At 36.1% G+C, this 23,158-nt stretch overlaps 1 pseudogene; it reads right to left on the reverse strand.

Annotated features, from left to right (window-relative positions):
- Window positions 1-17,955: 17,955 nt before the first annotated feature.
- Window positions 17,956-23,158, reverse strand: part of LOC118574761 — a 50,278-nt pseudogene continuing 45,075 nt past the window's right edge.

The raw sequence follows: 23,158 nt of genomic DNA on the forward strand, positions 1-23,158 counted from the left end.
AGTTACCAAGAAGCTGTGCTTGTCTCCTTCCTTGTGTGCCTTTTTTATGCTTTGTCTAGTTTTATGTGGAAATTTCAGCCCCACATTGGAATGCCATATGTAAATGAACATTTCTTTTTATTGGAAACTCTCAAATACCCAACAGCTTCTTCCTAAATAATTGAATGAGAGGCTTAATATTACTTATAAATGCTCAGCTGGTAGCTCAGGCTTATTACTAACTAGCTCTTACCCTTAAATTAACTCATAATTCCTGTCTATGCTTAGTCACATGAGTTGGTACCTTTTCTCAGTATGACATTTCATCTTGTTTTCTCTTCATCTGGCTGGTGACTCCTGACTCTACCCTTCCTATACTCAGCATCCTTAGTTTGGCCACCGAACCTATATTTCTTGCCTGGCTACTGGTCAATCAACATTTTAGTAAACCAATTCCAGCGACAAATATTTACAGTGTATAGAAGGATTATTTTACAGAACAATGCTTGACATATATTACAAACAAAGAAAGAAAAGTCAATGTATCTGGTTAAAAGCAACCAGGAAGGAGATTAATTCTTTTATTTGGGAAAGACTGATTTACACAGAAGACACACGTTTACACATTCTATTCATTACAATATTAATAAGTCCTAAAAATTGCCATACAGAAATGTCCAAAATAAAAATTTGGCAAAATATTGCAGTGACTGGTGACCCAATAAAGGTGATAAATTTAACTAACCATGACAAATATGTTATAAGATGTAGGGGACAAATCACAGTTTTTTTGAAACACTAATAAACTACTCAACAAATTCTGTTGTTCAAATGTTAGCATATATGAAAAATACAGCTATATTATGGATATAATACAAACTCATTTTAGAATATTTTACAGACAACAGAAGAAAATGAAATCTCATGTGTAGTTCTTTAATTTAATAAGCATTAACATATACATATATGGATGAGCATTTTTGTATGTGTATATCTTTATAATCTTATAAATATACACATAAGCTTATGCATATTTCTCTCTTCATATGTATATATTTGTGTGTGTTTAAAATCTGTATACATGGTTTATTTCTGCTTTCAGAAATAAAAACTTGTAGAAAAATGTTAAAAGAGTACAAAGACAATATACTGTGATAAAACTGGATTGTATTTTTAGTCTTGTGAAATGAAATTACTCTAAAAGGACAGGACATTTTGCCACTATATATATTTATAAAGATGCATTTCAGAATGATATTATTGACAAATGTGTTAGATACAATCTGAAGAGTACAAATAATATATATTATGATTCATATATTTGTCAAGAAAATATTTTCCTTTATTCAAATGAATGTCTTTCTCTTTAACAATTACAGATATATTATATAGATATGAGCAAACACACTTAAAAATTATTTTGTAAGAGCATATTGTAAATAATTGATTCTATTGTGCTGTTTGCTTGTTAAATAAGATAATATTGTATTCTGGATTTCTACATGTCACAAAACAGATTTTATCTATACACTTATCTACAAATTTGGCTGTAAGTTAAAGTTGTCTAAGTTTTGTTGTTACAAAATCTATAAAAACATCAACATATCTGTATGAAATACTACAGTGAAAATCATCTCTATTCCTTTATTTTCATAAAGCTTCAGAAACTATGAAATGGAAGTAGAATAACTTATCATAACCCCCGATTGATAGAATGATACAGGATTCATTTTTATAGGCATTGGTTTTTCTTTAATTCTTCTCTCATATATTACATTCTAAATGCAATTTCCCCTCCCTCTACTTCTCTGAGTTTCTCATACTCACTCCTCCCCTCCCCCCAGATCCATTCCTCCTCTGGATCCCCTCAGAAAAGAGTAGGCCTCCCAAGGACAACCACTAAACACTGCATAATTAATATGCTACAATAAAACCAGGCCTATAGCATCATATCAAAGCTGGTTGAGGAAACTCAGTAGGAGAAAAAGAGTCCCATAAGTAAGCAAAAGAGTCAGAGATTGACTTTATCTCCCACTGTCAGTAATCCCACTAGAACAGCAAGCTATTCAGCCATACACATATGCAGAGGTCCCAAGTCAGACCACTATGGGCTTTCTGGTCTCCCTCAGTGCCCATGAATCCCCATCAATTTAATTTGTGGGTCCTGTTCTCATCTTGTCCTTGACCATTCTGGTTCCTCTGATCCTTCTTCCCTGTCCTTGGTCTTACTCCCTGAGCTCCACCTAATGTTTGGCTGTGGATCTGCATCTGCTCCTCGTCATTTGCTGAATGAAGTCTGTGGCATCTTTGATGAGGATTCTGATAGGCTCTACTCCCAGAACATTCTGCATGCAAGGCAAACTCTAGGTTGAAGATTTTGTGACTGGGTTGATGGGTCCAATTGTGACTGGGTCCCAATTTGTCCAATTGAGTCTTTGCTTGGTCTGTTCAGGCTTCATATTCCCCAATACCAAGTGTCTTTGCTAGGGTTACTCTTGTAAATTCCATGAAGTTTCCATAACACTAGGCTTTCACCTCACTCTCCAGATGACTGGAATTGGAATATTCATTTTTGTTCTTCCTTTATCCCCTGTTTTCTTTCATTTTTCCTTCCATTAACAGTTTTCCTTATGTTCATAATTTAGCTTTTAGACTCATTGAATCTTTACAATTAGTTTCCTAGTTACTTGTTTACTGCTATAAAAAATAAAAATACATTGACCAAGGAAAGTTTTCAAAGTCCTCTTAAATCTACCAAAACAGCACCCACAAACAGAAGAACAAGTAATCAAATACTATAGCCTATGGGGGACATTCTCATTAAAACCATCATACTTAGTAAAACACATTATAAAGTATGTTTTGTTACTCTCATGCTGTTAATGCCACTATTGTTCCAGTGTGCATATTCTGACAGGACGTAGGACTTAGGGGTGTTGTGCAATAGAATATTTGTTTAACTATGAAGAGATGTGCTCCATTTACTTAGTTGCATTTGTTTGACTAGGTAAAGATGTGTTAACATTTGTTTTGCCTTGCCTGCCTAAGGCACTAATTTGTCTAATAAAAAGCTGAATGGCCAATAGCTAGGCAGGAGAGGGACAGACAGAGCCAGCATGCAGAAAGAATAAGTAGGAGGAGGAATCTAGGCTCAATAGAGAACAAAGGGGAAAGAGAAGGAAATGTCACAGTCCACCCATGCAGGTAGCCACAAGCCAGCCAGACACATAGGAAGCAGGAAAATAGGACATGGAAAATGAAAGAAAGGTAAAAAGCCCCAAGTCAAAACATAAATGAAGTGAAACAGGTTAAACTAAGTAATAAGAACTAGAGGGACAAGCCTAAACTAAGCCTGAACATTCATAACTAATAATAAGTCTCTTGTCATGATTTGGGGCCTGGGAGTTCAAAAGCCTGCTACATAGGGGGAAATTATTGTTATTATTCTGTTACATAGTATTCAGCTGACTTCTAATGAATTACCATTATACATACAGATTAGTGCATCTCTAGATATGAAGAAGCTTCTTTTGCAGCACATGGTGGTTAACACAGAGACTCATAGTTGGCCAAAGTGCAGAGAATATGATTCTGTAGAAGACAACATATATACCACACTGTCTCCTTCCAAGGTTCAGGATCATATTGCAGAAAAGGGGGGATGTAAGTGGGAGAGGTGGTGAATAACTCAAGGAAACAGTGTGTAAGCTGTATGCATGGACAAACTGGTTGTAAGAAACATATAAAAGACTTACACAACCTCAAATCAGGAAAAATCACCACATTCAGAGCTTAGTTGGGGACAAAATCTCACTTTTGGCAGAGTTAGTGTTATTCTTAGTTACTGAGAAAGAGAAGATCAGGTTTCTTTAATTATGAATTCCCTAGTAAATTTTCCATGTTACAGTGAAAGGCAAAAGATGCAAGAATATCTAGGTTGCACAAATTGGTCTTAATGGGGAAAATGATTCAAAATAAAGTAGTTAGGGAAGGGATGATTGTTGGGGAAGCAGGGTTAATGTGATAAAAACATATTGTAAGAAACTCCCAAAGAACTAATAAATTATAAAGGAATTATTATATGTATAATATGAAGTATCTTTATTATTGTTATTTTATATGAACAGTAGTTATTGTTATTACTTTAATACATATTTACAATTCATCAGTAGAAGCAAACTCACAATAAGTTAATAACTTTGAAGAAGGTAAAAAATAGTTCACATAAACTAAATAGTGTAATTGAATGATTCTAATACAAAGTTCATTTAATACATAATTGATATAAACTTAGTAATGTGCATTTAACTTTAAAATTTTACAGTTCTATGCACATTTTATACTTAAAGTACATCTCAGGAATAGCTACATTTATAATGCTTAAAGGTTATCTGTCTGGGAAAATCTTCCAGTTCCATGAGGATTTTTTTTTTATTTCAAACACATAAGATCCTCAGGAGAAGATAGAACAGTTAAGGAGGAATGTACTTTTGTCACTCTTACATGTATTATTATTATTTTGTCAGGTTTTTACTCATTCCTGTCTTCCTTAAAACATAGTACCTAGTAATTTACCTCAAGTTTACCATTTACTTTTATTTCTTTCATAGTTTGGATTTATTTTTACAGGAACTCTCACACACAGATGTGAACATAAATGGTTTAGCAGGCAATCTTCTAAAACACATTTTATTAGTTGCCAATTTCTGTTGCTCTGATAATGTGTCATGCTCACAGCAAGTTAAGTAAGGCTTATGGTTCAAGATGTATAAGTACACCTTGGGAGAGGAGCAACATTACAACAAGAGGCAGGTATGGTGAGATGAGCAGAAATAAGAAAGCTCATTTCTTTGTAAGCTCCAAGCAGAGAGAGAAAACTAGTAATAGGAAGGCAAGGAGAGCCTCCCCTCCCCCTGCCCAGTGCTGCTCTTCCTCCAGCTGCCTAAAACTCCCCCAAAGTGTCACCAAGTAAGGATGACATGTTCAAATGTGAGTGAGAAAGGGGGATATTTCTCATTCATACCACCACACTTACAAGGCAGATAATGGAAGTAAAATAATTTCAAGCTTATTAATCAGAACTTCAGTCAAGACCAGCTTAATATGATCTTCAGTATTTTCTCATGGTAATAGAAAAAAAGTATTCTGGGTTATATTATTTTACCTCAATCTGTGAATGTTGATGATTTTTACAATATATTGTGTTTAGCACATCTAATTTGCATAAACAAGACCCTAGTAACCAATAAAGTCTTTAGGCAGTTGGCACTAAAATTAAGATGTAATACAAAGGCCATGCTCTAGTAGCTATGGACAGATTATTGACAGGGAAAGCTTAAGCACACAAATTCACACATATAGACAGACAGGTCTATATAAAAATCCTCAGTAAGTTTGTGTGTAGGCTACACAGTGGCAGGAATCATTACCGCAGGCAACCTGTGAAAAAAACTGTTAACACCAAAAACTTTTCTCTTCTTTTTTGATCATATTAGAGATTTTCCTGGAGCCTCTGACCTCCTAGCAATGGAACAGTATATTCAGACAACTGCTGCATCATACCTTTGTCAGAGGCCAAACAATAAACCTAAGCCCCAGGAAGTGTTTTTCAGTACTCAATAGTAGCTCGACATCCCCTCACTTTCAACAAAAGAGTGTATCTACTATTTTAAAAGAGATTCCAGAACACTGGATTGGAAATTTTATTTCTGGGTCAAATACAAACCAAGTATAACTTACAGCACCAAAAGTTTTCCAACAATATATGTGTTTTATTTTATTATCCTCTAAATTTTATTGTGTATCTGTCTCTATAGCCATGTATTATTTATTTTCTTTGTGGACAGAATTACCTATTAAGATAGAACTTAAATACTTTATTAAGAATCAATAATATTTTCTAGCTAGTTTGAAATATAACTATTACCATACTCTCTTCCTACATCTTGAACAAATGAATTTTACTATGAATATGAGTTTTACTATGGAAACTCTTTTTGTCCCTAAAATAATCAGGTCCTCTTATTTGACCTTTGATTACTTCAAAGAAATTTCCCTCTATGCTCCTGCATGCTTTCAGTTGTTGCTTGTGACATCTCTGGTTGCTCTGATGATCCAGTTGTGACTCTTATGATTGTCTGCCCCATGTTTGTGCCAAATCCGTTTGCCCTTGCCCCATGCAAAGTGGTTTCCTCTGCTTTGGTCAAATTTCACTAAGCCATTGAGTTTTCTACTCTGAACTGGGTAGGATTATAGCTGTGACTGACAAAACTTCATTGCTTAAAGCATGCCAAAATGAGTCTAACATTGTTGATTTTTTTTTAAGAAAGAACTTTGAATAACCTGTATATCAGAGTTACAGAGATGCTGCCAGTGTTTAGAAATTATAATTAGAAATTTCTTGGCAACATATAGAGCCCCAGTGTTCAAGATGCAATTCAGGAAGGGATTGGCTTGTTTGTAAGTACTATAAATGAATCAGAATCTTTAAGTACTCTGGCCTTTCCTCTATTTATTATTCTGTAGTCTATGGAAGGTGGATAGTAGCAAGAACAGGAATTTGATACTCCGAGCTTATCAATAAATTAGAAGCTCACTGTTATCCTCATTTGATTTTTTTCTTATCTATCCCATTGTAAAATATTAGAACAATTGTATGATTCTAATTTGGGCTTAAATTTGATTGCTTCTTCAGATACAATATATAATGAAAATAGCAATGTTCACTTATAATACCACTTCAAAGGTTCATTAAACCATTTGTGTTAGCTTTTATAACACTTTATTCTGATAAATGTCTGTTTACTTGAGTGTCAATTAAATGTTTTTGCTTGTCCTCCTTAGATAAATATGTGACATAAGTTCTAGTTTCTTTCCACTCCCATGTAATTGTTGCAAATCAATTAATTTCAATTGTATTACCCAATGTTTCTAAAATTTCTGTGAAATACTAATGATTTTTCTTTTGAAATTCATCTTAGTTTTTTCATCTTTCTGATAAAACTGAAGCCTCATATTTCACAAAATGGGGCAATTAAAAATACTCAATGATATTTATATATTTAAAAGGAAAATTAGAAATCTTTTTATGGCCCATGAAATAAGCAATGACTTGCCTTCCTCAATATACTCTCACCTATTTGTTTCTATTCATCACAGACATAGTTGGTTTTACCAGGCCCTGTCCCCATTATTTTACATCTCTAAACTGCTTACACAAAGGAATTTGAACCAGGTGTTTTGCTTCTCTGTGTTTTATTCCCACAGTAAGCTTATGTTAATTCTATGTGGTCCAAAATGTTATTTCTGTTTGAAGATTAGCCTAACACTAGGGTGAACTTGTGGATATATAAACATTGAGCTAGGGGTAAAGATAGTGTTCATTTTGTATCTTTTGACAAGAGTATTGATTGCTGTATGATAGCAATTAAAACATTTTTACCATCAAAATGATATATACCTTTTAAAGTATCTATAAAAAATCCACTCAAATAGTCAAACCAATTAATCTTTAAAAATATGTTATACATTAGTTGAGTATTTTGTTCTTACAACATTGTTTTCCTCATGCCATGACTAAGCTCTTATCTCAGTAGTCATCTTGAATGCATCTGGACTCAACTAAACCACAACTCCCTAGAAATTCCTGGAAGGAATTTTTCTTGATTACATTTTTAAAGCAGAAGACCTACCTTAAATGTATTTGGAACCTTCTAGTGGAAGATCAGATAAAAGGAAATAGAAACTTAAAACAATGATTTTGCTGCTAGTTCTCACTCTACCTGAAAAGTGCATTCATCCTATTCTTGTGTTATCCCTTCACTAATTTAGAACCAGCTTCTTTGGCATTCCAAAGTAGACTGAAAACCAGTAGCTCTTCAGGAATTGTCCATTACTTCAGCTTTTCACTGGGATTGCTGTGATATCCATCACCATGTGTGGACTGCTTAACTATCTGATTCTGATTCTGGGTTTATCCTATTGTCACACACACACACACACACACACACACACACACACACACACACATATATATATATATTTCATATATTATAGTGAATAGATATATATGTATATAATATTTACTTAGTTTATTAGTTCTGGTCCTTAGAGGTACCTAGATTCATTTAAGAAGCATTTCGCAGGTATCCTCTACATGTTAAAGATGCTAAAGTTTGACTTGACATGAGAAGGAAGAGTTACATAGGTGAAGTCTAAATTATGGCCAGCTAGAAAATTTTTGCTTCATAAAAATTGAGGTAAAACCAGTATATATATTTTCCATGTCTTTGTTAATGTATACCACCCCTTTTATTCTATCTTTTTTAGATGTATGTAAAAATATATTTGGAAAATTATACCACATGAAAATTAGAAAAATAATATTATGTATCTTCTTCTCAGTCTTTGTTAATGCATGTCATCTTTTCTCAAATCCTTCTTATCCAAATGGAAAAATGCAGTTGGTTACTTGCATCAAAAGTAGAGAACATAGAAAGTATTATTGGAAATAATATACAAATAATTTAATTAACTGAAAATAATAAAGAAAACAGAACTGATTTAAAGTCATAAATGCTCAAATATGAGGATGCAAGTATGAGGATATCATTCCAACTTTCTTTCCACTGTTACTCATGTGGCAAGGTTATTCAGTTTTGTCTTCATTCTTCTCAGCATATTTAAACAATTTTCATTTAATAGTTTATACAGTCAGCATTTTAATGTGAATGGCTTGTGAATTTGAATTTCATGCTAATTGCCCAAGCTAACTTCAAACTATCGAGGTAAAAGTCAACTCCAACAATGATTTCAGCTATCTTTCATTCAAATGAGTTAGTTTGCATTTTAAAATGCAGAATTTGGGGGGGATGTCAAGTTAAATCACCAAAGATGCTCCTCATGTGTTAAGTGTTCAGTTTTTTGTTTGTTTTATTTTTACTTTACTTTGATCATGATATTGTTGTTGGTCGTATTTTAAACATCACGTAGTGTAGTAACAACTATCTATAATGACACAAAAAAGATTTCAGTGAATACTTTGTAACACTGTGCCAGGGACCAGTCTCAGCAGTTTCCAAGGTCGGAAGGATGGGATACCTGCAAGGTGCAATAAAGACTCAGAGAGAGTGCTCATACAAGCTGACAGGAAATTTCGGGCTTTTGCAGTTGCTAAGTAGTTTTCTCTGCTACAGCTTCTTTAGCTTCTCTTAGTTTCTGCTTTTGCCCTGGTAACCTCAGGCTTTTATTTTCATGAGCAAGGGGGAACAGAAAGAAAAAGGGAAATCACCCAATACAGAATGTTCTCATGATTCCAAAGGTTAGTCTTAGAAAATCACCAATATATTCTTCATCATCTTTAAACACAGGAACTATCCCAGACTTAACACCAAAGCAAGTATAATCTATTTTTATTATTAATGATTATCCAATCTTCTGAGCACTTGACCCAGAGACTAGCAACATGCAATTTTGCAAAAAAGGTAAAAATAAGAACAGTGGTCAATGTACCAAACAGTCATTTCCTTCTCACACAGCCTGCTCCTACCTCACGAAGCCTGCAGTTCCTCCTCAGCCCTCTGCAAACACCAAGCCCCATGACTGGTGGGCCACAATAACCTCAGACAAGAAATTTGACCCTGCAAATGAGCAACTTTTGTCCTTCTTATTCCAACTATTCCAAGGAACACCTGATCCAATTTTCAGAGCTTCCATAAAAGGAAGTTCACCATTTCTGGCAGCTCTTCTTAATCTAGAAACCCAGTAAAACTTGTAGCAATAATTCCAAATACTGCCACATTGTCTCCACACTCCTTCAGGAGGAATCAAAATATCTGGATTAAAGTTGCCATCTCCCTTTCTTGGTAGAGGCCTCCATTATCTTCCTATTCTATATTTCCACACTTCTAGTTTGTCATCCAATCTATATGTTACTCCATCCACAGTCTTCAGCCAATACCCGTTAGGGTCTAAAGTTTTACACAATTCCCTTGAAATATCCTCAGAAACTGAATTATTCATCATGGCCAATTTGAATCCAGTGTGTTGTTACACATCATACATGCTATAGTTGACCACACATTCATTACAGTTTATCCAAGCCTGAAAAGTTTCCCTAGGGTGCAGGTTCTTTCCCATGATCTGCATAACTGCCTTGACCCCAGCCTGGTTGATCATCTTTGTATAATTTCCTGTGAAATTTACTTCACTTCTTTCCTGTATCACAGAAATCACCATTGATCTAGGAACACAGAAGGTCAGAAGAAAAAGACTAGCATTACAAGAAGTATTTATATGGAGGAGAACATGACATGTGCATGCCATGAAACATGACCTCGGGACACATAGGCATTTCTGCCTTGGCCTTCTAGAGGCATGCTAAGCAGAATATCCAGAGGGGAATGCATAGAGGATTGATGGTCCACAATCTCAGGTCCCTCACCTCCAGTCTCTGCTGGCAACATGTCAACCATCTTATATGCCATCCCTGGCAACACTGGTATTTGTATTATGATTTCCCATGTTGCTTAATTTGTTTAGTTTACTTCAGTTCATCTATAGGTTTTGTGGATAAATTATAGAATATACCATGAAGAGAAAATGGGAGATTGTGAACTTCCTCCATTTTACAAATTATAAGTTATGATTTTGCTTCATAATTTTAGAAGCAAAATTCTCAGTTGTTTAATCTATATGTGCACTTGTTTCAACAGTGTCTTTTCCTATATTTACTTTGCAAGAAATTTTACATGTCCTTAAATCATACAGTTGTGCCACTGCCAGAAGGGAATAAGGCCTATGGCAACTAACCCAGGGCAGCTGCCCAAGATAATCACACTTGAGGATAAATGATATCATGGCAACTGTTCATAGTATTCTTGTGCTATAATTAAAGATGACAAGTTCAGAGCCAAATTTTAATTATGCTAAGAAAATCAGAAGATTCAATGCTGTTTGAGCTGTCCCTAGACTACATAAGCAGTGTATGTAAAGTATTCATTTTTAAGCCACAATCTTAGCATACAGATAGTTGGGTATATTCTGACCTTTCTTATAAATTAGAAAAAAAAATGTGGTGGTGTTAACATTTTTAACTGTAATTCCTAAATTGGTATTTAAATTGGGGCAGCTTTTATATATTTTCAGAACAACAATCTTGATAAGTTATATGATATATGCCAAAGAGAAACTCAGAGATAAAGGAACAAATCAACTTTCTTTAAATAACATGAGAAATTATTGGCTGAGTAACTCAGATCTGAAATGCTTGTGATCAAACTTGGTTTGGATTTTAGACATTATCATAAGATACCATGGAGATGGGAACCAAGATTCATGACAATGTTTCTTATATACATTACACATACATCTTGAAGATAAATTTAAAGTTTAAGTATACCTAAAGAATGACTATGATTTATAAAATGAAGTCAGTTGTAAATGTTTTAATTGTGATATCATGTTTTAGTACAACTTTCAGTATTTGAAGGATTTGGGATTTCATATTTTTGAGTTAGAGATATTGTATCTATAGTTAATGACATCAACCATTTTATGTCTTCCCCTTGTGTCAGTTTGATTAAATCACAACATTAAATGGAAATTAATAACTTAAATTACTGAATACCTTAATAAAATCAAGTTCTACAGTGTGGATTAATAATTGGTCTACCCAGAATTAATTTTCTTAGTTTTGTTCAGAGTACAAAGAAAAGTAACAAACACAAAGCATTCTGTTAATTTTTGGATAACATATTTCCATTAGAAAATGAATGAAAGTGAGTATTAATTCTATATTTAAAGTAAATCACTACAGTCATTATAATCATGCTATACATGACTATTTTCAAAAAATTATTTTAAAATTTATCAAAAACACTCACTTAGAAGCAATGACAGTTCAGACAAATCCTAGAAAGTTTATTCATGCTCTAGGTCTTATTCTGGGTATGACTTTTTATAGCTGAAAGTTTTCCTGAGTCCTACCCAGTCTGCAGCCACTCAGACCCAAGTAAACAAACAGAAGCTTATATTAATTAAAACTGCTCAGCCATTAGCTCAGGCCTACCACTGACTAGCTCTTACTCTCAAACTCAGCCCATTTTTGTTTATCTATATGTTGCTACATGTTCCATGGATTTACCTGTGTGCCATTACATGCTGCTCCCTGGACAGCAAGCTGGTGTCTCCTGACTCGGCCTTGTCTGTTTATCTTGCCTATACTTCCTGCCTGGCTACTGGCCAATCAATGTTTTATTAAACCAGTGTACAAAAGCGTATACCACAGCAACTTGTTTTTTCATGCATCTGTTAAACTACTGTTGAGAAAATACAAATACGTTACATTTTTGAAAATTTAAATTATCTCAATCTGGACATGTTTACATAACATTTCTGACTTTAGAAAACAAATCTTGGTAAAATTACATTCAGTACCTACATGCTGTTACTTATCCTCATAGCTAAAGGAGTTGGAAATTTGAATTGTTTGGAAAAATAGGAATATTAGAGACTATCTGTTGAATTTAAGATATGATAAACATTGATATTCAAATTAATAACATAGATCACATTACTTTTCAATATATTATTTGTGGAAGTTATCAATCTAATATTTTAGAACAAAATAGTTATAGGCTATAACAACTACTTTATAGTATAAGAATTAAGTCTTCTTTATTTGTTGAAAATCCTTGAGTACCACTGTTTTATGTCAACCTTATTTTCTTTAGGACTTGAGATCACAGAAATGACTGACATTCAGATATCAAGTCAGAGATACTTTTGTAGAAGACACCACAGTCTTCGTTGTAATTGTTTCACTGTTGTTTAACAGTGAACTTGTTCATTTTAATTATAAAACTGAATCAAACTAGAATCAATTTGGAATAGAAAACCTCCTTTAAGAAACTGCTTCCTATTCCCATGGGGTCTTCATTTATCATGGTGTCTTTTTCCTTGTTCTCCCACTCTGTTCCTGATCCAGCTGGGACCTCCAGCTCCCCTAAGCTCCCTTTCTCCCAACCCTTGCCCCATGTCCAGGTTGCTCATGTACATCTCATCCATTTCTCTGTCGTTGGGAGATTTGTGTCTTTCTTAGGGTCCTCTTTACTAGGTAGCCTCCCTGGAGTTGTGAATTGCAATCTGGTCTCAGAAATCCATAAAGATACCTCCACAATAGACTATTGGCAATGGTTGAGAGAAAGCCCGAACTGACCTACTCTGGTGATCTGATGGCTGAATACCCTAACTGTCATGATAGAACTCTCATCCAGTGACTGATGAAAGCACATACAGAGATTCATGGCCAAGCCCCAGGTGGAGCTCCAGGCATCCAATCAGAGAGAGAGAGGAGGGATTATATGAGCAAGAGATATTGAGACCATGATTGGAAAAATCACAGGGACAACTAACTAGCCAAACTAGTGGAAACACATGAACTGTGAACCAATAGCTGAGGAGACCCCATGGAAGTGGATCAGGCCCTCTGGATAAGTGAGACAGTTGATTAGCTTGAACTATTTAGGGAGCCCCCAGGCAGTGGGACCGGGACCTGTCCTTAGTGCATGAACAGGCTTTCTGGAACATAGGACCTATGCTGAGACATTTTGATCAGCCTTGGTTAGGGAGGAGGGAACTGGCCCTGCCTCAACTTAATCTACCAGGCTGGGCTTACTCCCCAGGGGAGATCTTGCCTTGGAGGAGATAGGAATGGGGGAAGTATTAGGGAGGAAGGCTGGGGGTGGTGGGAGGAGGGAGGAGGGAGGACAGGGGAATCTGTGGCTGATATGTAAAATTAAATGAATTACAAAATTTTAAAAAAGAGAAACTGCTTCCTTTGGATTGTCCTTTGGACATGTCTGTGGGACATCTTCTTGATTGTGAATCATTTTAGGAGGGCCTTCTGTGGGCAATTCTATCTCTAGGAAGGTAGATCTGGTCTTTATAAGAAAAGCTTAACAGAACCAGGGGTTGGGAAAGCTAATATATAGCAGTGATTCATGGTTCCTGCCTCTATTCCTTCTTGTGTTCCTCTTCTGACTTCCTTCATTGATGAATTGTGCCAAATATATCCTTTCCTCTCCAAGTGCCTTTCAATCAGGGTGTTTATCACAATCACAGAAAGCAAACTAGAACATACAGGGATGGTTTTATACAAACTGCTAAAATGTTAAATCATCTTTAATAGCCTACGTTGTCTCATAACCTTTTTTTCTATCTATCTAGTGTCCACATTATCCTTGAGTCACACCTATACTTTTGGGTGTTTTTTGTTCTTTCCTAGCATACCATCCTTTTTATTTTCAGTAAAATACATTCCCTTTCACCTTGGCTTAATTTCTAATTCTTTTATTTTTTGTTTAAACCATGGATCCCAGCTTTTCCTGGGTGGAGGTCTCTAAAAATAACCCTATACACAGCTATTGGTGGCAGTGCTGGGTAGATTTGCTTCCCCATCATGCCTACTACTAACATAGTTCGTAGCATAATGACATAAAAACTCATATGAAAGAGATACAAAATAAAAGTTGCTCGTATTTATTATAACTGGTATTTATTATAAAGTGAATAAGCTAAAGGAGAAATTAAGTTCAAAAAAGAAACTGGGATAATCCAGTTAGATATAATTTAAACGGAGCATAAATTGCTAAGTCATTAAGGTATGACACAGATATTTCTCAGTTTGAGTGAAAATACAGTTGTCATATATTAATGATAAATTGATAATTGGTTCATTTGAGTTATAGGGTATGTATGGAAATAGATAAGTAGAGATAATGCTGCAAAATCCTATTTTCAAAGATATTAAGCTTATGCTTCAGAAATTTATAGTATTTTTTCTAGTTTTACATTCATGTGTGTGTGTGTGTGTGTGTGTGTTTGTGTTTGTGTGTGTGTGTGTGTGTGTGTGTGTGTGTGTGTGTGTGTGTACACATGTGCCATGACATACATGTGGAAGTAAGAGAATAACTTGCTCTGGTGTCCAGGAGTCATTTCTCTCCTTCCACCATGTACATCAAGGAGATTAACTCAGTCTGTGAGTCTTAACAGTAACCACCTTTGGATAACTTATTAGTAATCTGATTCCTGGAGAAAACTAGTTTTCTCATGCTTTGCAGCAATTAATTGTCTGGATCGCTTCATCTAGTGGTAGATTTCAGTGCAATTTCCCTTATGCAGGTCTTGTTTATTCTGCTTGTATTTTTTCCTTAATTCAATGAGAAATTGTTCTGTTTTTCTTCATTTTATATTTGACTTGAAATACCTTCTCTCTTCCTTATACTGTAACTTGAAAACTTGCTATTATTCTCTAAGCAGTGCCAGATTATTGATTCAGGAGCCTGTCTCTATTGGAATATGGGATAAATTAAGTAGCTGTGCAACTATGGGCTTACTCTGTGTTTTCAATTTATTATTACTATATTTGAGTTGACCATAATATCCAATATATAATCTTACTGTGGACAATGAATGATATAGTGAATTCTAATGAGTGAACCCAGTACATCTCCTTAAATATCATGTATTCTTAGAGAAAACCTGCTGTCTTGCAAAAAGAAAGCTTTTTGATTACACCATTGCTGAACTTGATGTATTAAATGAAGAGACATACAAAGGCAGCACAAAAATACTACAGTTACTCCAAAAGTTATAGGAACAACTTGCCATTGTGAACATCAGTCACCTGAAGAGACAGAGTGGAGGCAAAAGGAGGGGAAAAATCAGCAGCCTTTCTAACTTTTGCCTGTCTTGTTTTATAATTTATACTGTGGACCTTTGCCATACACACTTCCCCACACACAGTTTTTATGATTTATGGCAAGTTTCTATTTGAATTTATATAAATTCCACATGGTTTTATTTTTAACATTAAATGAGTGGTGTCAGTTAATATTTATGGAGCTGTTTTCATCTTGAGGTAGCCAATAGTGGAATATTGAATTTCTATTTTTATGCTAATAAATAGATTTTATTCTTAATTTCTCCCACAAAACACTCTTAAATGCCATTATTATTAAAGTCACTAACAAATGGCAAAGAGATTAACTTTAAAAATAATGTTGCTATAAAAAATATCTCATTTCCTGAACCTGGAAACTGCTATAAGGGAAATATTTAATTTTCATAATTATATCTGAGCAACAGGAAAATATTGTCAAGCTCTTTTTAAAATTTTATGTATGTACTAGTATGATTGCTAGTTTGAGATTGTTGTAGATTTAGTATTGCAAATTTACCATAGAGCCTTCATTTAAAGTACACCTCAAAAGTGGAAGGTGAGAAGTATAAGAAGGCAAGCTATAGTTTGCTTTCTCATAAAAGGTATTCTATGAAATACAGCTATAGCTGAGCAATGCTTAATAAAAATAGAACTAGCCCTTCCCTTGGCTGATCACAGAAAAGGAGAAACACACTGTATTTGGGATAAAATCAACCTTTAGAATTTATATACGTGATACATATACATAAACATTGTGATAAACCATCATCTTTTCATTTAATATTATATTACCAAAGGTTTTTTCCAAGTCTGAGTTTTTGTTCAGCACAATTTAAAGTATATTCAGTAGGCCCATGGAGACAGCTTATTCAGTAAAGCACTTGCTATGATATCATAAGGAATTGTTTGCATTCTCAGCAACTAGGGGTATTGTTGGATGCAGCAGTGCATGTCTTTAATCCTAGTGAAAGGGGAGGCTGAGACTGAGAATAATTGTGTCTGGTTGATAAGCTACCCAGCCTTGACAAATTAGTGAGCTCCAGGTTCAGGGAGAGATCCTGTCTCAAAATGAAAACTAGCAATGGAAGAAAAAAAAGCCAACATCAACCTCTGATTTTCACAGAACCATATAAGCTCCTTCTCACAAATAAAACACAGCATGATCAAAATCTCTTTCCATATCAAGGAGTAGTATTTGTCTAGTCATACAAACCAATGCAGTAACTGAATGACTATGAAAGAAAAAAATCTAAGGATGTTTTACAATAACCCATTTTTTGTCTTCTTTGGCTGGTCTCTCAACTACAACAGAAGCGACTGATAATATGAAAGGTCAATACAGCAAGAAATCCCAGTATTATCTGTAGTTCATGTTTTTTTTTTTTTTTTTATTTATTACTTGCCCTGACATCATGAACTTTAAACGGTCACAAATAATAGAGCCCACATCTTGTCTCATCTTTCAGGAGAACTTTCAGACAAGCATAAGATGCTGTGAACACCTCAGAATGTGGGCAAGGCAATTCTAACTCAATATCTGACCCATCAAAATAAGCACCTGATAGGATCATACTTAAATCTTCCCATTTCTTAGGATTTTGTTTGGTCTGGTCATTTGGACACTCAGGTTCTTCATTGAGACTCTCTTTTCCATGGCTCTCTAGCTTTGTATGGCATTTCCTTAGACAGTCTCTCTCTAAAATACTGCCAAAGTCAAGGTACTCCTCAGCATCAAGATATTCCATACAGATAGTCTTCGTTTTTTCTTCTTCAACTGAAGGCTGACTCACCGACAAAGGCAATTCTGCTGGGCAAAGGCTTCTCTTCGGTGTTATTTTCTTAAAGCTGTATAATAATTTGTTAAGTCCATCTCCTCCGCTCCTCTTCACTCTTGCCAGGCTGATGATCGGGGTCTTTCTACCAGTCATGTTTTAAGGTCTTCGATTTGTTGAGCCTGGGGTGATTCCTTCCGTTAAGGGACAGCCTTCAGCGCAGCACAATCTTAATCTGCATGTGCACATTGAACGTTATGACATAAAAAGAGGGGAGGTTGATTTCCAGCCTACACGACAGCCTGAAGAACAGAAGCATTGTGGGGTCAACTGATAATATCCAACACTATTAGGCCAAAGCCACCATGGTAGGCATAAGTAACAGATCATCCAGACCCAATGGAGGCATAGACGTGTGGAGGTTGGCACTTCCACTGCCTGTAGGCGCTCTGCTTCGTCTTGAAACTTCTTGGCCACTGGTAATCAAGCGCACAACACAACCCGGGTTAGGAGAGCAAAAGTGGCGGTCGGGTGTCCAAGTGCTTCTGAAAACTTTTGCTTAGTTAGCTGGCAGCCAATGACATCACAAAGCCCACCTGCGTATGCGCAGTACGCCAGTGTGGACCCTAGCTTAGCTGCTTTCACCGATTTCAGCCACCTGAGGATGAATATTACATAGGTTGGATTTGTTTGGCAAAGTCCTTGTGGTACCTTAGGACTTTACAGGAATGATATTAAATCTTCTTTGTTTTCTAAGCAAAGAAACTAAACTACATACTGTTTTGTCCTGGTTAGGTACCAGAAAAAAATAACTGCTTTCCGTCTCAGATGTATTATTGGGTACATTGAAAGCTTAGACCACTTACAAAACCTTATGTCGTAGATATCACATGGTAAAATCATGTGTTTTTGTAGACTGGCATATCTTAGTGCCCCTAACTTTGAAAATAGCTATAGAAGTATTCATTTAGATAAATCAGTGACCCAGCTTCCTCTGGATAAGGACGGGGGAGTAGTTCACATTCCATAATTTTTTATTTACCTGGGACTTATATTATTTATACTGCTTATTTATGTTTATACTTTTAATGTTTTCATACTTTTAATTTCAGAACAAAATGAAACACAAAAAGACAACAATACACAATATGTATCCCTGCTATTATGTGGGAGATTTTCTTGCCTTAAGGCACAAAGACAGAACAGAAAAAACCCTCTAGACAAGAACAGAGTACTAGGTAGGTCAGGTCGAGTCAAGGCTGCATGGGTAGCCACAGAGAAACTATAATAAAGGGCATGGGCTTCCAATGGTTCTACTTCTTCCATTCTAGAGGCATTCTCTCATCACCTCAACACCCTTGAATGGGAATCTCATCAGGAACAGCAACACTGGGATTCTCTGCTGTCACCTCATCTTTATCAATGAAGCCTAGTTTGATCATGCAGTAGACATGGATGGAGTGGGTATGGGAATCATCAATTGAGAAACCAGAAGTAATCCGAGCAGTTTCAAACACCAGCACCACCAGGTCCTTGACAGTTTTGTCATTTTTGTCCACCTCAGCTTTCTGCCATAGGATCTCCACAATGGATTAGTCAGGATTGATCTTTTGTTGCTTTTTAGCCATCATGTAACCCACTGTAGAGTTGAGTACAAGTTCTTGGGCTTTCATGATATGCTCCATGTTGGCTGTTCAGCTATAGGTACTCGTCACAATTCAGCAGAGTGAAGACACAAGCCTATGGGAGATTGATACATTTTCATCCTTTTTATTGGAGATCTCCCTCATGTGCTTGCAGAGATTCTCATGTTTTGCTTTGCTCTCCTCCATTTTATTTGTTTTTCCTAGGTTTTGTAGGTCCAGGCCTTCCTTAATCAGCAAGACCAGGCTCTGTGCATTAAGTTCCTTGAGATGCTGCACACAGTACTCATCAATAGGCTCAATGGTATACACCACCTCACAGTCCCGATTCTGCACATGCTCAAAGGCAGAGCTGGCCACCTGCTCTTTGCTCTCATCAGTGTTAAAGTAGATGGAGTTCTGTGTCTGCTTCATGAAAGACACATATCCAAAAAGGGCAGTTATCTCATCTCCAGTCCAAGAGCTGTGATAGTTGAAGAGCTCAGAGAGGTGCTCATAGTGGAATCTTCATGGATTCCAAGTTTTAGATTCTTGGAGAATGACTTGGGAAATTTCTAGTCATTCTCTTTGTTTTCAGTCAACTCAGAAAAAAGCTCAAGGCACTTCTTCACAATGTTTTTGGGGTAACATTCAGGATTTTGATCCACTGGAGCATTTTTCCAGAGGTATTCAAGGGCAGGTCCTTAGAGTCAACCACACCACAATTGAAGTTGAGGAACTCATTGTTAGGAGTCCCACAAATACTCCTAGCTAAACAACTGTCACATATATGTGGAAGGATTAGGTTGGTCCCATGCAGTCTCCCTGGTTGTTGCTTCAGACTCTGTGAGTTCCTATGAGCCAGGTAAGTTGTTTCTTTGGATTTTCTTGTGATATCCTTGACCTTTATGGCTCTTATGATCTTTCTTCCCTCTCTTCAGCAGGATTTCAGAGCTCTGTATAATGTTTGCCTGTAGGTTCTGTATCTGTTTTCATCAGTTACTGGATGAGGACTCTCTAATGACAATTGAGGTATTTACAAATCTGATTACAGGAGGATGCCAGTTCAGGCTACATAACCACTATTGTTAGGAGTCTTAAATAGGGTCATCCTTGTAGATTCCTGGGAGATTCCCTTACACCAGTTTTCTTCCTAGCCCCTGAATGCTCCCCATTTCCAGTCATCTCTTTCAGTAGATTCTCCCTCCACCCACCCATCAACCCAAATATTCAAGTTCCCATCCCCATCTTCCCTGAGTCTACCCTGGAGGTTTATTCCATTTCATCTTTCCAAGGAGATCTATGTGTCTCCCCTTGGGCACTTGTCATTACATCGCCACTGTAAGTCTGTGGATAGTAGCATGGTTATCCTTTACAGTTAATATTCACTTATCTATTATATTCACTACATACCATGTTTGTCTTTATAGGTCTGGGTTATCTCACTAAGGATGATTTTTTTTTTCAAGTTTAACCCATTTGCCTTCAAATTTCCTGCTGTCATTGTTTTTAACAGCTGAGTAATACTCCAGTGTATAAATGTACCACATTTTCTTTATTTATTCTTCAGTTGAGGAGCATCTAGGTTGTTTCCATGTTCTGATAATTATAAATAAAGCTGTTATGGACATATTTGAGGAAGTGTCCTTATAGTATGATTGAGAATCTTTTGGGTATATGTCCAAAGTGGTATTGCTGGGTCTTGCTGTCCCTAATGCTTTGGCTGGTTCTTGGGAACCTATTCATCATACCAGTTTGCCCTACCCAGCCTAAAGACAAGGAAAGGTGTTTAGTCATACCTCAACTTGATATGGCATGCTTTGTTGATACCCATGAAATGCCTGTCCCCTTTTGAACAGAAACAGAAAAGGCATGGTTTTGGGTGGCAGAGGAGACACAGGGGGAGGGGATGGGAGGTGAGAAAGGAGGGAAAACTGGGGTTTATATATAAAGTAAGTAAATAAATACATTTAAAAATGTTATGTAAGAGAAAAGAAATATATCCTATATTATGATTTTATTTATATAAAACTATACTAACTATAGCTATAACACTTCTAACAAGAAAATTTTTGACCATATATTGTGTTTTGTTGCTTAGTGACATGCATCTTCCTCAATACAATCTATATGGATCAGCAATTACTGTATTCCCATTTCAAGAATAAATAAAATTACGTAAAAAATAATGTAAAAGAGATTAAATGAAGGTTAGATAGATGGCTCAGCAGTTAATAGCTCTGGTTGCTCTTCCAAATGTCCTGAGTTAAATTCCCATCACCAACATGGGGGCTAATAACTGCAGATGACTATAGTCCATGGGGTCTGGTTACCATTTCTTGTGTGCATACATACAGAGAAAATATCTATATACATAAATAAATAAACATTTAGTTTAATAACTTTATATTTTAAAAACGTTCAACAAATTGACCAATGTGAAAGAGTTGCTGAGTAACTTATAGTGCACTAGTCTGCACAGTACTGAAATACAAACTTAAAATGTTGTCAGATACAAATGTACAGGCTAAATATTACTATATCTTAACATTAAAAGTTCTCCTGGGCTAGGGAGATGGCTCAGCCATTAAGAGTACTTGCTGTTCTTCCACATGATTCAGATTCAATTTCCAGCATCCACAAGGCCACTATCAACTGTCCATAACCCTAGTCTCTGGGGATCGGATACACTATTCTAGCTTCTGTAGGCACTAGGTACTATAAGGTATATAGATATACATGCAAACAAATCATCCATATACACTTAACACATAAAAAAATAAAAGTACAAATAAAGCTGAGGTAGTCAGGTACCAGCTAATCACAGCTGTCCATGATAAACACATGACAGACATACAATGTGATGTTGTTCTTGTTCTCAAAAAGGTTAAAGGGAAATCATCAAGAAATGAAGAGCAATGCCCTGAATTTCAACCGTAGAGTAGTGCTTAACTGCCAAGTGGTCTTTCCAATCATTAGGGAGGATCTTCTAGACTTCACCATATTCTTCTTGAGTGATGTCATCAGTGTGTATGGTACAAATAGGCTAGTCTTATTCACCTCTTCCTGATCCATGTGTTTCTTCTTTGTTTTTGGTTTCTTACCTTTGCCATTGTTGTACTCCTCATTGGATCCCACATCTTCAGTCTTAGGCTTCTCCTCATCATCCTTATCTTCCTTCTCTTTCTCACCCCTCCTTGATCTACCTCATCATCACTGATCTCCTTTTCTTACTTGTTCTCCAAATAGAGGGTGAAGGGTAATATCCTATGAACTGTGAGTGTTTCTTCACTGCTTCTTTGATTCTCTTCTTTAAGTATTCTGTCTTGTCTTCTTTGAGGTGAGTCTCACTTTGGTATCCAAGCCAATGAGCTCACAACGGTCTGAACCAACTGAAAGATCTAGGCAGAAGACTCCCAGCCATACTGCTCAGCATGAGTGTACTTTGTGATAGCAACCACTTTCTCTGTCAGTGGATTTACTAAGTAGAATCAGATACCAAACTCCCCAATCATAGAGATGTCTGGACCAGCCTTGAGAGACTTCATGAATTCCTTTGTGCGAGACTTAGAAATAGTTCTCAATTTATTTAGGAGATCAGCCTTGGTTATGCCAATTCCTGTGTCTAACAAAGTCAGGGTACACTGCTGAGGGTCGAGAATGATGTCAATTTTCAGTTCTTTATCACTGTTGAACTTTGAAGGATTGGCTTTCATAGTGAATCTTATCTAAGGCATCAGAAACATTAAAGATCAACACCAGAAGGAAATTTTCTTGGCTTGAATAAAAAGGATTGATGATAACATACATGAGCTGAGTGTTTCTGCCTCTTCCACTCCATGGTGCACTTGATTAGGTGCATTCCATGGTGCACTTCATTAGGTGAACTCCATGGTGCACTTCATTAGGCATCTTGACAGGAAAGCCAAATAGTAGGTGAAGGGTGAGGCCAGACTGGGACTGACTTTCATACCAAGACTAGACTGCATGGGAGAGCTGGCTCATGAGAGAGTGGTGCAAAAAAGCTTATATTTACATGTTTTAAGCTATTTGAGAAGAAATGT

This window comes from Onychomys torridus, chromosome X (assembly GCF_903995425.1).
Source record: "Onychomys torridus chromosome X, mOncTor1.1, whole genome shotgun sequence".
Lineage (NCBI taxonomy): Eukaryota > Metazoa > Chordata > Mammalia > Rodentia > Cricetidae > Onychomys > Onychomys torridus.